This window comes from Paramisgurnus dabryanus, chromosome 7 (genome assembly GCF_030506205.2).
Source record: "Paramisgurnus dabryanus chromosome 7, PD_genome_1.1, whole genome shotgun sequence".
In the NCBI taxonomy this organism is placed as follows: Eukaryota; Metazoa; Chordata; class Actinopteri; order Cypriniformes; family Cobitidae; genus Paramisgurnus; species Paramisgurnus dabryanus.
Window position 1 is genome coordinate 42,292,230 of NC_133343.1, and position 16,232 is coordinate 42,308,461.

At 42.6% G+C, this 16,232-nt stretch overlaps 1 protein-coding gene and 1 long non-coding RNA gene across 6 annotated transcripts in view; one reads left to right on the plus strand and one right to left on the minus strand.

Moving 5' to 3' along the window:
* hdlbpa (high density lipoprotein binding protein a) overlaps positions 1-1,494 on the minus strand; it is a 220,577-nt gene extending 219,083 nt beyond the window's left edge. For 2 of the 4 annotated variants that reach the window (XM_065266690.2, XM_065266686.2), the window contains exon 1: positions 1,377-1,493. The gene's annotated coding sequence lies outside the window, so the exon portion shown is untranslated. Of the gene's footprint in view, positions 1-143; positions 192-1,376 lie in introns of all 4 variants that reach the window. The other 2 variants (XM_065266687.2, XM_065266689.2) reach the window with 2 other exon arrangements.
* A 429-nt stretch (positions 1,495-1,923) lies between these two features.
* The window catches only part of LOC135760321 (uncharacterized), a 61,439-nt gene continuing 47,130 nt past the window's right edge, over positions 1,924-16,232 (plus strand). For both annotated transcript variants that reach the window (XR_010537384.2, XR_012336999.1), the window contains exon 1: positions 1,924-2,315. This is a non-coding gene — a long non-coding RNA (uncharacterized lncRNA). The remainder of the gene's footprint in view (positions 2,316-16,232) is intronic.

The window sequence follows — 16,232 nt, forward strand, 5'->3', positions numbered from 1 at the left end:
TTTTAAAATTAAGTCAGAGAGATGTTGGTTTTGCCGGTTTTTGATGAGTAACAGCTGTGAGTGATTACAACGCGCTTAAGCAGCCACGTGACAGAAAAATAAAGTGAACATTGTCCCAATGTGAAGTGAGCTAGGGTCCTTACCAGTGCCCGAACCTGTGTACACGATATACTGACTCACGACCTCAGGAGCTAGGGAACGAATTGAGACACACGGAATGACTTGACTTTGTCAAAACTTTGTACACGTGGCATAATTACTTTGCCGGTGCAAATGTCCCATTCTGACACCCAACTAAACCTTAATACTTGTAAACGTGACTTATGAATCAAAGTTGTAAAAGGGAACTAAAAGGCTGTTTAAGCATGTTTAGTAAACTACTTTTTAATCGTTTTCATGAATATATAAACATGAGTTTTTAAATATTAAATCATAGATACGACGAAACCCAAAATTTCTTAATTAGCATTTGTTGGCGAGAATACATGACGGATGTTCAACAAAAGGGGGATTTATTCGTTTCAATACGACATGGCCCAGCAGCTCTTGCGTCTTGCTAACGTGGCCGTCCTGCGTATGTCAATTTTGTAGGGGTTTGAATATGGCGGATTTATATTTGCCGTTTTTTTTAAATGTCAAAACAGTATGAAGAAAATAAAATTAAGACCAATATAATTACAACTGATAGAATGTCTTGTGTAAAATACATCAAATTTAGAAAAAAATAATCCCCTGCGCTACGTCAAGACATGACACGCCATGCTAACGGCTAACAGACTAGGAAAGAAGGGTTTCTCTTCCTTAAATCGTTGATATTTTAACAATAATTTCTCTAGAATTCGTTATATATCGGGAGAGTGTGATGGGTACATATTCCAGTCGAAATGCTTCTACTTCGTACTGAAAACAGAATCGTTTCTTTTTTTTTATTGAGATTGAAACTTGTCATGGCTAGATACAAACTCTAATAAACTTTGAGCTGCGCGTGCGCGACAGTGACACGTACACCAGCTAGCGCGAGCGCTAACACACGCCACAATAGGAAAACTTTACCGTTATAGACCCATTAAAAACCTTATGTTTCGTGAGTGACAACGTCTAATAAGTAAGGATTTAAAACACAGCCTTTAATGGTCGCTGAGTGTGGCTGCTTTTAGACAAAATCAGCATTACTAACTGTTCACACACAAAGTCCACGTAGGCATTAGCAAAGGATGAAACAGTGGGGAGAATTTGACATGGAGTCGAGCCAGAGCATATTTTTACAGCAAAACGTTATCTTAAGGACGTACTTGTATAAAAACTCGAGAATATACATTACAGGCTTGTGGGTGTAAGATTATGGTAAACGAATTGTGAAATGAAGAATGACTTACTTGTGTTTGTGTTCCTGTCTGCCCTGTGTGGTGCAGAAGCTTGTAGTGAAACTTCACTGGCGAAAGGGAGGAGCAGCTGCCTAAGAACTATATACCTCAGCTTTTGTCCAATCACATTCCCTTACGTCAACACTCTCCTTATGAACACGCCTGTTTACTGGAGAGGAAACTAACTAAAATGTTAAAGGGATAGTTCACCCAACAATTCTGTCATCATTTACTTATCCTCATGTTGTTTTAAACCTGTATGAATTTCTTTTTTCTGATGAACACAAAAGAAGATAATTTTGATGGTAAACACACAGCATATAATCCCCACTGACTTTCATAGTAGGAATAGAAAATATGATGGAATTGAATGGGTACCGTCAACTGTGTGCTTTCCATCATTTATCAAATATTTTCTTCATCATTTATCATAATACTTCCAAAATCCCTATGGAAGTCAATGGACACTATGATGTATGTTTACCATCATTTCTCAAAATAAATTATTTTGTGTTCATCAGGGGCAGGGGCGGGGCCAGGGGGGGGGGGGGCAGGGGGGGCACGGGCCACCCCCACAATTTGATTGGCCACCCCAAGTGCCCCCCCTCCCACACCATCAGTCTCGTCAGTATTAATTATGTACTAGTGGTTTTGCTTTTCTTAAAATAAAACTTCATATTTTACAGGGCTTTGATTTATTTATATTACATTTTTTTATTAGCTTAAAATATTAAAATATAAATTTTTGTGGAGGCTCCGCCTATGAAAAATTGTCTAGACCCGAGGAACCACTCTACCGTGACATGTTGTTATCGGAGTCAATTAGTAGGCGCACACTTATAGTAACGAACGGTGGTGGCACCAATAAAAAGCAAGGAAAAACAAGGAAAAACACAGAGGACGGAGAAAGGAGTTTTATGCAGATAGTGAAAAAGGACAACAAAGTCATAGGTGAGTGAGCTGAGTTTTGATATGTTTCCTTAAATGTGGAAACCTGCGATTAGTAAGTTAGAGCTAGCTCCTCTCTGTTACTGTCGAGAATGCTCATTACTAAAGTTGAAGACAACCTAACGGTACATTAAAAGAATATATAAAGTCACGTTTGCCTTTGCGTTTGTAATAAATAGTGGTGTGTTAGATCGCAGTTTATCCATACGGATCAGAACCCACGTTTCAACCCGCATGCGATTCGATCGCGGATTAAACAGGGATAGTTTATAATTTACACTTGTTTTAAAATGTTAACCTTCAAGTGCTTTTAAGCAATTTAACACTAAAAAGGCACTAAGTGAGTAGCTGTATGTAAAGACAGGTTGAATGTGTCCGGTCCCGTTCCAATCAGACGTAATCATCCCTATATCCTTCAAATATTGATGTGTAAACTTTAGGGAGAGTTGTGCTATTGTATCTCATAGTGTATGGAATAGATCAATGAAAAACAACGTAACGTTTTTATGTGGAGTGACTGTTTAAGCTGCGCCGTCTGTGTGTGCATGGGTTTATTTAAGACGACAAGTGCCCTCAATAGTCGACACACGGAGAGAGCTTTGCGTTGATTCGGCGCATGCAAAAACATTAACATGTCATACGACTATGAATAAACGTCTAGAATTTCCTCAGCCTCTAAACTTTCATTGCTATTAACTTTTTTCCTTTTGTTAAGTACATTTTCTGTTGCATGAAGCAGGTTTCACTTTCAGGTGCACAGGCTTTGCAAACTCTAGATAAAACACAAAGTTTAAACCAAGCATTGTCCAACATCTGATCCTGATCTAAACCAGTTTGGATTTATCTGGATTTGTCGACTCCAAACTTACTCTGAATTTTGAAAATTAAGAGTTTGTTGTTCAAATAGCTTCATGCAACAGACCACAGCCTCAGAAGCATATTTAAAGAAAACAACATAAACATTATTTTTTTCTATACTCACTGGGGCTCTGTGCAATATGCCATTTAATACAACCAAATGTTAGGGATGGCGAAAACGAAAAATTTTCTTGACCGGCCACCGAGCCCTGAAACCGGTTAACTGATAGGCCTATTAGTTTAAAATATGCTAAAATAAACAGCCATTTCAAGCCGCGCCTGCAATTTCGCGACTCGCATCTCTCTGCGCTCTGCCTCCGGCTCACACACACACAGACCTCACAATACTTTTAAAATCCCCTACAGCGCGAAACATGAGTCCCGCAAACGGCGCCGTGCTTAGTTTCGAAATAGTTTAGGTACTAGGTGATCGCGTTGAACTTGAAAATAAAGGCGTTTGTGAAGCTCATTTGAAAATTGCCGCGGCTCATTTAATAAAATGACAGCTCAGAAGAGAGACTGCGCTTTAGTTTGGGGTAGTTATATTAAAGACATAGGATGATCATCATCACCTTTTCTGTTACCACTGAAATATAGATGTAATGTATTTCCAAATCTAAACCCATCTTATGCGGAATGTTGCCTAATAGACTGCAACACGACAAAACCAATGGATTAAACGGGCACCTTCAGAATGTGTAAAAGCACCGGCCAAAGCAGGTCTCGCACTGTTTTTGTTCTAGAACAAATGCAGCAAAGATATTTAATGCTTGTATGAGGCATATAGGCCTACGCTGAGTTTTATTTATTTATGATGAGGTGCGTTCTAATTAACAATGCAATGCAAGTGAACGCGCAGTGCCGGCGCCTTCATGCACGGACCGGTAATTATATACTCTGCTATATTTGCTTTTTATTTATTAAATACATGCATTTGGTTGATTAAACATTTATTAAAATTAAGATACAATTTATACAAAACGAAATTCACTTCAAAGAAATGCTTTCTACAAAGCAAAACTTAATAAAGTGGTAAAAATCATGGCTGAGGATTTACAGAAACAAAACTTACTCTGCACTTTACTGTTAGCCTAAAAGACATAAATGTTAATAATTTGGAACACAACCAGGAGAGACTTTAATTTTAATTATTGTATTACTGTATTTTATTTACTATTCGAATAAAGGAATTTATCAAAAAATAGCCTGTAGCATTTACTTTTCGCAAACCTTGTGAACATGCGAAACCAAAAGCAGTGACCTGGCGCCAAATGTTTTTTTATTGGTTTATAAAGTATAACAGACCAGTTATGAAAAACTGAGTGTGAGGGATTTGTTCACTTCACACAAAAAGATCTTGGAAAGAAAGAGATGACTAACTGTAGTAGGGTTTAGTCCACTTTCTATAATAGCCTAATTTACAGATCCCTTTTTTTAACCGACAACCGACAACTTTGACCGGTTAACGTTGATACGGTCAACCATCGGTCAAACGGTCATCGGTTAACATCCCTACCAAATGTAATATCTTTATTAAGATGATATGCGGACAACATTCAACTTTAGGAAATAAATGAGTTTATGACTTGACAAAGTAACTGAGAAAAATGCATTATTATTTCTTTAGGGACAGACAGACAGTCAGATACAGGCAATAGGACCAATGAAAAGGTCTCAAAAAATTCAGAGTTTCTTCATTTTGAAGAAAAAAAGAGAGATAGAAGCAGAAAGGCATGAGGAGAGGGAAGAGAGGAAGACGCAGCAGTAGTCCACTGACTTTTCTGCAAACCAAGGTATGTGTATTACATGCAGAGACCAGAGGGAGGTTAAAACAAAAACACATCAGGAGGTTTAAATGTACTGAATGTATCAGGATACAGTACACAGTATTATTACCTTCAATGTAGGGCAAGTTACACTAATTCACTGTTTATATGTATTTAAATGTGCCACCCCTCTCTAAGTCTGTGCCCCAGTCCGGCCCCCCCATGAAAAATTCTCTAGACCCGCCCCTGATCAGGGGTGTATTCCAGAAAGCAGGTTATGTGACTTACCCAAGTAAGTTTAGGAGTAAATAAGCGGATAACATCTATGGTTGCTATGGTTACTTACATAACCCAAAAGTTACCTACTTCTTTGGAACCGAAAGCAGATGTTATCCGCTTACTTACTCCTAAACTTACTCGGGTAAGTCACATAACCTGCTTTCTGGAATACACCCCTGATAACAACAAAATAATTTATTTTGAGAAATGATGGTAAACACACAGCATATAATCTCCACTGACTTCCATAGTAGGAATAGAAAATATGATGGAATTGAATGGGTACCGTCAACTGTGTGCTTTCCATCATTTATCAAAATATTTTCTTCATCATTTATCATAATACTTCCAAAATCCCTATGGAAGTCAATGGACACTATATGATGTGTGTTTACCATCATTTCTCAAAATAAATTATTTTGTGTTCATCAGGGGTGTATTCCAGAAAGCAGGTTATGTGACTTACCCGAGTAAGTTTAGGAGTAAGTAAGCGGATAACATCTGCTTTCGGTTCCAAAAAAGTAGGTAACTTTCGGGTTATGTAAGTAACCATAGCAACTGACTCTCTAAAGATAACCTGCTCCGGAGCAGGTTATGTTGCAGGGTAAGTTCATTTTAGTTAATGAAACGAGGCTCCGGAAGATGTCTGCGCATGCTTCCACTTATGATGAGTGTGCAGCGGGCGTGGAAGCATGTATTTTGCATAATATTACAATGTTAAAGCATTTATTTCATTACATTTACAGTCGCGAATATTTATTGCTGTCTTAGAAAATGTACAATATTTTCTTTAAATAAACAATTTTTTATTACATGGATTGATATTTGTGATTGTACTAATTACTATACATTTGATTATGTCCATTATTAATAAAAATTGATTCATATATGTGTTCAGACTAAATACTATACATTTAATTATGTCCATTATTAAAATATATCTCCAAATATCAGTGGATGTATGAAACACAATTCCACAATCAGTTAATTTATGTTAACAATAAAGTCAATGGCGGTTCTACACGGAGGCCAAGGGTGGCCCGTGCCTCTGTAGACATGTCCCTGGCCACCCCTGTGGCCACCCCGTGCTGACCAAATAAAAAAGTATACATTTATTTTGATTTTACACGTGAGCGCCAAAAGCGGAACTAATGTGACGCAACGTTCTACACTGGCAAATTAGAGCGACGCACCCAACCACTGAACTCTAGTGCCCGGTCCCAAATGGCACACTCCGGACTTGTCCCAGGTAGCAAACAGACGTTGGGACAACGTCAATATTGGTTGGTTACGTTGGCCCAACCTATCTGACAGAAATACAACGTTGGGCCAACGTTGGTATGGTCAGCTGCAATTGCCCACCACTTCCCTCAAATATATGCATGCAGCATTTCATGTTTTACCATTCTTCCCAATAAACATGTGGAAAAGAGAGTGTTTGCCTCTCTGGAACCATCTTCAAAAAAACACTTGTTATACACTGATGAATTGTCAAGTTATACAACATAGCAACAGAATCAGCCAAAAAAAAAAAAAAAAAAAAAAAAATTGAATTCCATTGTTGTAAAAGAAAAGATGACAGCCTATCTCTTGATCAATGGGCTGAAATTCTCTGCCCCTGCGGCGGGAGTCTAGTAACCTCTTAACAGTATAGACAGGGGCACCATCCACTAGACGAGGGGCGGGGGGATTAGGGGCAGAGACAGGAGGGTTATAGCGAGCAAACATCACAGGTTTAACCTTGGATACATGAAAAACAGGGTGAACCCGACCAAGAGAAAGGGGTAACTTAAGCTTTATCGTCACCGGATTAATGACCTTAGAAATACTGTATGGCCCAATGAATCTCGGAGCCAGCTTTCGAGAAGGCTCACGGAGAGACAGATCCTTGGTAGAAAGCCATACCTTTTGACCACAAACGTAACGGGGTGGAGGTCGCAGATGACGATCAGCTGCAGCTTTGGTTCGTCTGGAATTAGATAATAACAGTGTCTTAGCTCTCCTCCAGGTGCGTCTGCACCTGCGTACGAAAGCTAACGCAGACGGAACCGCTGCCTCGGGCTCCTGTGATGGAAACAGGGGAGGTTGATAACCGATGGAAAGTTCAAACGGGGATAAATTGGTAGACGTAACGGGAAGAGAATTATGAGAATACTCAACCCACGGGAGCTGATCGCACCAGGAATTCGGATATTGTGACGATAGACAGCGGAGCGTTCTACCGAGATCCTGATTAGCCCGTTCGCATTGCCCATTGGTCTGCGGGTGATAACCAGAAGACAAGCTGGCCGTGGCGCCAATTTGTCTACAAAACTCCTGCCAAAAACGAGAGATGAACTGAGGACCCCTATCTGACACTACGTCAGTCGGAATACCATGTAACCGAAAGACGTGATTAATCAAAACCTGAGCCATCTCTTTTGCAGAAGGTAGCTTGGGCAGGGGAATGAAATGAACCGCCTTCGAAAAACGATCCACCACAATTAGAACAACAGTGTTACCATTAGATGCCGGTAAGCCAGTGACAAAATCAAGGGCTATATGAGACCAGGGACGGGAGGGCACGGGCAAAGATTTAAGCAGACCAGCGGGTGGTAAATTAGATGCTTTATTACGAGCACAAACCGAACAGGCTAGTACAAACTGTCTGACGTCAGTGGACATAGAAGGCCACCAAAAACGCTGACGGACGGCAGCCAACGTTCTCCGAATACCTGGATGGCCGACAAACTTGGACTCGTGACCCCACCGGATGACATCGGAACGTAACCGCTCAGGAACCCATAGGCGACCCGCTGGACACCCATCCGGAACTTCCCCCTCCCGGCCGGCCTCTCTCACCCGCTGTTCGATTCCCCATACGAGGGCGCCGGCCTCCCCTCCGGGAGAATGGTCTCCGCCCTCTCCGAATCGGACTTCTCGAACAGACGGGAGAGAGCATCAGGTTTGGTATTTTTCGAGCCAGGCCGGTACGAGAGGGTGAAGTTGAAACGATCAAAGAAGAGTGCCCAACGAGCCTGCCTAGATGTTAGTCTTCTGGCCGAACGGATATATTCAAGATTTTTATGATCCGTCCAGACCAGAAAGGGCTCCGAGGTTCCCTCCAACCAGTGACGCCATTCACCCAAAGCGAGTCTAACCGCCAACAGCTCCCGATTCCCTATGTCGTAATTACGTTCTGCTGGGTTTAACCGGTGAGAGAAAAAAGCACACGGATGTACTTTCCCATCAATAGACGATCGCTGTGATAAAACGGCGCCTACCCCGACATCAGATGCATCCACTTCCACTATAAATTGTTTAGCCGGATCGGGAATAGAGAGGACAGGCGCAGAGATGAACCGGGACTTTAACACATCAAAGGCCTCCTGAGCCTCTCTATTCCAACGGAAACATACGTTAGGTGAAGTGAGAGCAGTAAGAGGCTTAGCGATCTGACCAAAATTTCTGATGAAACGCCGATAAAAATTGGCGAACCCCAGAAATCGCTGAAGCTCCTTCCGAGTGTCGGGTACTGGCCAATCGGCAACCGTCTTAACCTTAGCGGGATCGGGACGAATTTCTCCCTCGGCAATAACAAAACCCAGAAACGAAACCGACTTCTTGTGGAACTCGCACTTCTCCGCCTTAACGAATAGTTGATTCTCTAAAAGCCGTTGTAAAACCATGCGAACGTGCTGAGTGTGTATCTGCATGGAGGGAGAAAAGATGAGAATGTCATCATATACACAAAGACAAATCTGTTAATCATGTCACCCAGCACTTCATTGACCATGGTCTGGAAGACAGCTGGAGCGTTACAAAGACCGAACGGCAGAACGGAATATTCCCAGTGTCCTGAGGGTGTATTAAAGGCTGTCTTCCACTCATCGCCCTCTCTAATACGTACCAAGTGATAAGCGTTGCGCAGATCTAGCTTGGTAAATACGCGCGCTCCCTGTAATAACTCGAATGCTGATGACATTAATGGCAAGGGGTACTTATTCTTAACAGTAATGTCATTCAGCCCTCGATAATCAATGCACGGACGAAGAGACCCGTCTTTCTTCTTTACAAAGAAAAATCCAGCACCAGCTGGAGACGAGGAGCGGCGAATGAGACCGGCTTTAAGAGTGTCATTAATGTATTTATCCATAGCCTCTCTTTCTGGTTTAGCTAGGGAAAATATACGACCCTTAGGCGGAGAAGTGTTGGGAAGTAGTTTGATCTCGCAATCATACGACAGAGGAGGAAGCAGAGAAGTGGCCCGGGACTTACTGAAAACCTGATACAGATCCGAGTACTCCGCCGGGACTCCTGAGAGATCGATAGCCGGAACCTGCGAGACAGAACAAGAGACAAGAGAAGGAGCAGGACCAAGACAAGAAACATAACACGAAGACTTCCAAGATAACACAACATTGTTCTGCCAATCAACGTGAGGATTATGTTTGGATAACCAGTCATGACCTAAAATGACTGGTGATTGTGAATCCTCTAAGATGTAAAACTCAATTTCCTCACGATGATTGCCAGAAACAAACAAACTCACAGGGGGTGTGCGGTGCGTGATCACAGCCATATGCTGGCCCTTCAATGTCCAGGCAGACAAAGGAGAGGAGAGAGGGATGAATGGGATACCCCAGGACTTGGCCAACCCAGCATCCAAAAGACACGCCTCCGCACCGGAATCCAGCAACGCCTGTGAATGGAAGGAATTAATGATGACAGGAAGTGTTGTGCTGCTTACGGGAGACTTAAATGACGATGCGCCCACCGAGACTCCCAAGTTCATCGGTGGGCGTGAGCTTTTTACCGGACATGTGGCCGCCAGGTGCCCCGGCTTGCCACAATATAAGCAGAGACCATTAGACAGACGACGATTTCTCTCACCAGCAGAGATACGAAACTTGCCCAGCTGCATAGGCTCCTCGGAGGGCGTCTCTGAAGCGGCCTCCCCTGGTTCCGACATCAGATGGCGAAATGAGCGACGCAGATCTCTCTGCCGATGGCGAGACTCAACCCTCAGAGCCAGATCGATGGCAGCTTCCAGTGACGTGGGTGGCTCCCTCAGTGCAATCTCGTCTTGAATGCCCGGTGTGAGACCCTCGAGAAATTGCGCTCTTAATGCCGCGTCGTTCCAGTTGCAGCAAATAGCGAGAGTCTTAAATCTTATAGCAAAGTCCGTAACGGAGTCATTACGTTGCCGTAATCTCACCAACTCAGCCGCTGCCATGTCCCCCTTGAGTGAGCGATCAAACAATTTTAACATCTCCTCCTCAAGAGCCTCGAATGAAAATGTAAATGGAGCTTTAGCCCCCCAGGCGGCCATACCCCAGTCTCTCGCTCTTCCCGTGAGTAACGTCAGAACATAGGCCACCTTGGAAGTGGATGAAGAAAATCGACGGGGTTGGAGCGCAAAGACGAGAGAGCACTGTTGCAAAAAGGATCTGCAGGTGTTGGGGTCGCCATTGTAGGTGGGGGGTGTTGCCGTGTGTGACTCCCGTTCAATCGAAACGGCTCCTCCGGATGAGGCTGGAGCTTCATAGTGAAGCTCCTTAAGTTGCTCAGGCAAGATACTGAAATCTCTGGCAGCAGCAGACAATAATGATGAATGTTGATCGATGGCCGCCCCCTGCTGGTGAAGGGCGGTCTGCACCTCCAGACTCTCTAAACTTGCTGACTCCATTAGTGGCGCGCTCATCTGTCAGGAAAAAACTTCGGAGTCAAGTGCAAGTTAACAATATTTATTTAGAAAAATAGAATGAGAGATCTGGAGAGCAAAGTCACTGGTAGATCCACACACGGCACACACCCGTTGACTCACTCTAGATGATAACACTACTGTGGGAATGAAGCACTCCCACAGTAGGAGAGAGTGAGTCGGCGCTACACGATAATCCAGTACAGATCCGAAGGGAGAGAGAGAGCCACCCACGCACTCCGTCGAGAACACCAGCACAGTCACCACACGCAACAGAGGGATGCAACACGCCGCCCTGAAGGTGGATGACAGGCGGAGATGGAAGATGGTAAATCCAAGTTCTCAGACGGGTAATCCACTGTGAAATCCTGATGTAGAAGAGCCACCCGGAAACCACTGGTCACCGCCTAAAAACGAAGCGAACCAGCGGTTCCGAGAAACAACAGTCGTTAGAGTCAATGTAATCCACAATGGTAAAAAGGTGTACTCCACTCACGGGTGATGATGCAAACCGGAGAGAAACAGAGACAGCTGGTGTACCGCCTAGAAACGAAGCGAACCAGCTGTACCGAGAGACAAACAAAGTCAATGAGATCCAGTAATCCACAAGCGAGCGGTCCGGGCGAAGACGAGTCCCCGAACGCCGAAAACCAAACCTGGGGTAACAAGAGGAAGAGACAGAGAGCGACTGACAAGACAAGGCAGGGCAGCAGGACTGTGATAAAACAATGAGCGCGCAACGAAGGACAGGACTACGTGCAATATAAAGGAAAAGGTAAACGAGACACCACCGCTGAACAATTACCGAAACAAGGGGGCGGAGTTAGTGAACACACGAGGAACCGGCACCACAGGTAAACAACACACACACACAGATCACACAGCCATCGATCACCCAGCAGTCATGACAAACCTGTTGCAAGCAATGACTTTCAAACAGCAAGTGCTAAAGAGGCCAAACACGCAGAATTACAAGTCCAACGCTGAAACTGCTGGAAAAGAACAGTGAAAAAGATACAGGTAAGACATTTACACATTTTTAGGTTTAGTATCAAATTGCAATGGTAACACTTTACAATAAGCTTGTATTTGTTAGCATTTGCTACCATGAACTAACAATAAACAATACTTCTACAATATTTATTAATCTTAGTTCATGTTAATTTCAGCATTTGCTAATCCATATTTAAAATCAAAAGTTATATATGTTAAATTTGTATTATATTTTGTTGTGGCATCTAGCGGTTGAATTGCAATCAACCTCAATTTCGAAACGCAATGAGATTCTATGGTAGCTGCCACAGGACAAAAATGTCTTCGTCTGAAGCCTATGTTATAGTGCATGCATAAGGTCTACACCGTAGGTTATCCCTAGCCTGAGAACCCATTAGAACCCCTCTCATCAGGTAAAAAACTGCATCATAGCCATTTCCATTTGCGACGATGAGAACAAAGATAGGCCAAGTTGAGTATTGATTTTACTCAAACTGCAACGATTCGCTGTTTATTTACTTCCATCACTGCTGGTCAGTGGCGTTCGTTACTCCTCATCCGAGGGGCGCTAATTCAAAATAAGTGTACGGAGTATCATGTGCCTTTTTCAAAATATGTGTCCTGCGTGTTGAGAGATCCTGTGTGCATCACATGTTTTGTCATAATAAGTGCCTGCTGCGCACGCGTCAAAACCGTTTATGATAAAAAAAGAGATGCTCACGTTCACAAAATACATGCAAGACACTCCCTAAACAGTAAACTCTGATTACGCATGAGATTATGTGAGTGTCTGGCAATCGTGAGTGTCTCTTTTATCATAAACCCTTTAGACGCATCTGCAACAGGCACTTATTTTGACATGACACGTGATGCACATAGGATCTCTCAAAGCGCAGAACACATATTTTGAAAAAAGAAACCACACACGACGGGCTACATACATGTTGTGACGAACTTCAAATCGAGTGCCCTCAAAAAAAGAAGTCACCGGCCGCCACTGCTGTTGGTCTTCTCAAAACATACACAACAATCTGCTGTTTCTTCATTTGTGAGTTAAACTGGCCAAGCTGCTTCTGTGGTCACACGCGTGGAAACTGCCTACCAACGGTCTGGATGTATGTTTGCTATAATGAGCCCTTGAGACAACGTATGGACGAAACACGCTCTGTAGAACAGTTTGTCCGTTTTGGGCTACTGTAGAAACATGATGGTGACTTTCATGTATGGTGGACCGCGGTGTTTAGACATAAAAACGGCTCACTCAAATGTATTAATCTGTGAAAGATAAAAATCTCCATATCTCATTAAATGTGAATAAATGTTAAGATCAAAATGCCGTGTTTACACTGCAAGAAAAAATGTAAACTTTTTTTATAAGGTTTTAGGTTGTGATGTGTCAGATAAATTTGCTTACTTAAATCCTGCAAGCCACAAAGTAGGACACTTTTGGCGCTTTTCCACTGCATAGTATGACCCAGTTCAGCACAGCTCACTTTTGGCGGAGGAGTAATGGGTTTCGGATGTGAAGTCATGTGCAAAGTTACAAAAATGCAGAGCACACCACCATGCCTATGTCTGCATGGCATTTTTGTAACTTTGCGCATGGCTCCCCATCCAAAACGCACCAAAAATATAGGCGTCATGGCTTAAACGTTCTGTCCGCGGAGTGCAGGTACTGATGACACGGGTGTTTGTACAGAACCTGTCATGTGAGAGAGGTAGTGGAAAATGTAGTTGTGGCTGTCAATTTTGATTTTGTGGCTACATTCCATTATTATGCTCTGTTGCTCCATGTTGTGTGTGTGTGTGTGTGTGTGTGTGTGTGTGTGTGTGTTTGTATCGCATTTACGATGATGTTACGGCAGTAGAGGGGACACAACTGTAACAATAAGCCTATAATCAGGGGTGCACATAACTTTTTTTGTCCTGGTTCTAAAAGGAGCACCTGGAGAGCTTGCTCTCTTCCATTGGTGAAAAGTGAAGCCGCCAGTGTCGCCGCTGACATCTTGGGTTTTAAGTCTGCGCAGTAGCAATTTCGGGACCAGTCCTGCACAGTAGTGAGCAGGAAGTAAAGCCGCAAAATCAAGGCCCCGCCCTCACTCTCCCAGAATGTGCATACACAGCTGTCAATCATGACGTGACACCACCGTTTTATAGCATTAACTAACTAACTAAAAACAAACTTATTTTAAAAACAAACACTTGAATTTACATCAGCATGATAAAACCTACAGTAAATGACAAAAAAACAGCTTGGTCTCAAGTCCCATTGAATAACATGGGGGAGGCGGGGTTTATGACCTATACTGGGACCAGTCACTGGGGAGTGATCGAGATGTTATGAAATTCCTTATGTTGCAGTAAATTAGCTAACTATGTAACAAAATTCCAGCAACGTTGGTATGCTGGAATTGTTTCTAATCGCGCATACACACCCTTATGTGCACCCCTGCCTATAATCTCACCCACTCTGAAGCGATACTAAACTGTACTGGAAAAGCAATGAAAGCGAGCTGAGCTGCATCGTGCCGAGCCAAGTTGTACCCTACATTGGAAAAGCGCCATATCATGACATCAGACCCTGCCTGGAACACAGAAAAGCATGAGACAGTAAAAAGCATCAGATGTTTGGTTGTGTTTGAATGCTTTCTCTAAACAATTTCCCCATGAACTATGCATGTAAACGAAATTAACCAAGTACCTATTCTGTCTTTCCCCTTCTTAAACATCCTGTAAAACCATAGCCAGAAAACTCACCATCTCAGCTTGTTATTAACAATATCCTTATTTGTTCAAACAAATATACTGTAACTATATAACTTGCTATACAAGTCAAATATACAAATATAACTTATTAATAATCTTATTAACAAATATTACCAAATTAAATTATTTTAGCCAGGGAAACTTAAATGGCACTACACTGAAATGTCATATACCGTTATAGTTATAAAAGTATAAATTTTGACTCACAGCTCAATATGTGGTGGCCTGCAGGTCTTCATTCTTGATGGGATTCGGAAACTGAACTACTGTGTCTTCACAGACAAATAATCCAAAATCAGCCTAAAGCCGCCTTTCCACTGCACACGACAAACGACGGCCGATAAGCCGGAAGTCATTCATTTCCTATGGAGAGTCGCAAAGCGGATGCGTGAGGTGCCGACCATCTGCGGATGCGTAAATATCGGATCCGTTTTGACGGTTGGATGCGTTAAAAAATTTGAACTTGTGCGACTAAACCGCATGCGATATGCCGACCGGAAGTTAAGTTTTTCATTGTATTCCAATCACAAACTGTGTGTGAGGTGAAAATGATTAATCCTTTTGGTTTAACTTTATTAGTTACACTTGAATCCTTAAAAAAACACTATTGATTACTGATAATAAATACATTATTAATTTAATTTGTGTATGTAATTATTTTAATCTTGTCTTTATATGTTCTCTCAAAAAAAATATTGGCAATCTTTGTCATATATGCATAGCTGTTTATTGTTTCATTCATTTGCATTCATTTATTTGCATTCATTTATTTATTCCACCATGGTTAAAATATTAGAATGAAGCCTCTTGCGCTGGAATGAGCTTCCCTCCCATATACGATTAAACTGAAACTTCATTACGACTGCCACTAGGGGGAGAACTCCGACTGTCGTTTCCGTATGTCGTGTGCAGTGGAAAGGCGGCTTAACTGGGCATTCAGACCGCCACCGGCGAGAGCGTCAAAGTGGTCGGAAGTCATTCATTTTCAATGAGAGCCGGCGGCGAGCTCTGGCGAGAAGCGGCGCGTCATGTACAGCGTGAGCGTCGAGGAGAGTTGAAATCAGCTCAACTTTATGGTAATGAGATATGACGCGGTTCGGCGGCAACCAATCGGAAGGCGGAAATGTTCACCGGCAACCAATCGGAAGGCGGAAACCTCCGCCTGAGAGGAGTTCAGAGAATGCATTCGAGCGTCAGAGCGTCCACTACAACTTTTCTTTAGCGTCGTTGTCTGGGCAGCCAGAGCTTTTATTGACGCTCTCGCCGGTGGCGGTCTGAATGCACAGTAAGTGGAGTAAACAGCATCAAGCCTCTCTTTAATAGGGAACTCATCTACAAAAACAAACACTTGTTATACTTTTATGAATTATCAAGTTGTACAACACACAGCCAGGGGCGCCGCTAGCAATTTTGGGCCCTATGAAAAAATAGGGGGTCAGGCCCCCCCATACCCATTTCGTACCAAACATACAATCCAACCTGTAGCTATTCAAAATCTTTGTCTGTACTTTATTAATACAGAACTATTTATTTTGCTATTGTTTAGACCACAGTTATCAGTATTTATAGATACCT